The 2063-nt window shown below is 38.1% G+C and overlaps 1 long non-coding RNA gene across 1 annotated transcript in view; it reads left to right on the plus strand.

Moving 5' to 3' along the window:
* LOC122346127 overlaps window positions 1-1523 on the plus strand; it is a 9192-nt gene extending 7669 nt beyond the window's left edge. Inside the window, exon 3 of the long non-coding RNA XR_006251095.1 lies at window positions 1400-1523. This is a non-coding gene — a long non-coding RNA (uncharacterized LOC122346127). The remainder of the gene's footprint in view (window positions 1-1399) is intronic.
* The last annotated feature ends 540 nt before the right edge of the window (window positions 1524-2063 follow it).

The raw sequence follows: 2063 nt of genomic DNA on the forward strand, positions 1-2063 counted from the left end.
CTTTTTGGCTTTAATTATCTCACCTATCACACTGAAATCATACATTTTAAACAATATTACTTTGAACTTCTGATATATCTGAAGCCTGCACACAGAAAGCGACAATCACACGTACATGTTCTCCATAATGCCTGTTGTGCTTAAACTGCCACACTTTTAAAAACACATACAAGTTGTAAAAACGGTCATCTATCTCTGTGGAGGTAAACCACTAGGAAAGAAGCGGCATGTTTATATTAGATCTGTATTGCAGCGTTGTAATATACAGTAAATAAATCCACTGCTCTTTCGTCTCCCCTGAGGCTGAGACTCTAAGTGGTATTCTGTGCTCCTCAATATAGCCAATAAAAGAACAGTTAGCGTGCTTTGCTTAAACCTCCACCATGGTGTTTGAACTGGTACGCCGTTGTCACTTGTGTAAACACAATTGCGACACTGTGAATGGAAATTTGCAGATTAAGGGTTGGTAATTATAATAAGTTCCCCCTGTCAAGGGGGAGCCAAATCTGAGTGGCTCGTTTTTTTTTCACAAGCTTACAGAAAAATACTTACAGAAGAAAACTTACCAGAATATCTGTGGGGGGTTTTGTTGTTTGGTTTTTTTTTTCACTTTTTTTTGTTGGTAGATGCACCGGGGACCCGATTATAGCTCTTAAATATGTATCTCACTTAAATCTCAGTGTAGAAGTATTAAGCGGTGCTACTGTACTACGACAATAAATAGTGCTTGGTCAGCATATTAGAGGCATATCTGAAGTGACACTGAAGACGGAACTAAATTCAGCTTACAAGCATCACAAGGAAAAACAAATAGAAATGAGTTATTTTAAATTGTGGTAATATCTCAAAATATTACATTTTTTTGTATAAATGCAGCCTTGGTGAACACAAGACATTTTCCAACCTGAAGCTTCTGTATCGTAGTGTAGCTAAATAATATCTCCTCCATTCTGAGGTTTGTTCCCATCCTGACAATGTAAGAAGAGTTGCAGTACGTGTGTCTGCATTTGCATCCTTACAGTACATAAAAGATATTTCTGGCCTTTTTTCAGAAAGCTCCCCAAGCTCCTTCAGCAGCTACGCTGGAGATGTGTTTTGCGTGCCATATGGTAGGAATTGCTGTGAATGTCTATATTCATTACTGTGAGGATCACTAGCAGAAATAGGAAAGCAGCGTTGCTCTGTGATCACCATCACTCCGCAGTTAAGAGACCGCACATCCCCACATGTTCTCCCTGGTTAGAGCTCTGTTTACTCACAGTGTGACTCTTACTGGCGTCCAGACAGCTGTGTTGTATGATGAGGCGATGCGGTTAAAGAAGTCATCGCACCAACGCTAATTGTCATCAGAAAATGCATATTTCACCGAATTGTTTGCATATCTCTGTTTCTTTCTCAGTGACGAAGACGGTGTGCGCCGAGCAGTGCGATGGCCGATGTTTTGGGCCGTACGTCAGTGACTGCTGTCATCGCGAGTGTGCTGGAGGCTGTTCAGGACCAAAGGATACGGACTGCTTCGTATGTCTTCAGTATTGCTGTAACACACTCACACACTCAATCATATCGACCCGTGTCTAGTAGATTTGCTCTGACAGTAGTAGATGCTTTTGGCTGTGTCGACTAGTCACAGATCACATGACTTCATGTGGTGACAGCAGGACGAAAATTCCTTTGTCCACAAACTGTGTTCTTGTATATTTGCTCGTCACAGTCAAATATGGAGTTGGCCATAAAGTCTGAGTCCACTAGCAATTTTGAATGTTTCTGTAATGGTTAAATACAATTTTTTTTATTACAGTTTATTTGAACTGCATCGTAATTTGAGTGAAGTTTTAAAATATTTAAATTATACAAAGGGAAGCATTTCTAAAACATTTATTAATCACAGTTAATGTTAACTTTTTGCTAATACATTATTAAATTTAATTTATTTCTTAAAGGCACATTTTTGAAGTTAAATTGAAAAATTTGCATGAATTTCAGAATGTGAAGATTTATTTTTTTATTTTATTAATATATAAATTTTTTCTGTTTCCAACTACACTACAATTCAAAAGTTTGGG

This window comes from Puntigrus tetrazona, chromosome 1 (genome assembly GCF_018831695.1).
Source record: "Puntigrus tetrazona isolate hp1 chromosome 1, ASM1883169v1, whole genome shotgun sequence".
Lineage (NCBI taxonomy): Eukaryota > Metazoa > Chordata > Actinopteri > Cypriniformes > Cyprinidae > Puntigrus > Puntigrus tetrazona.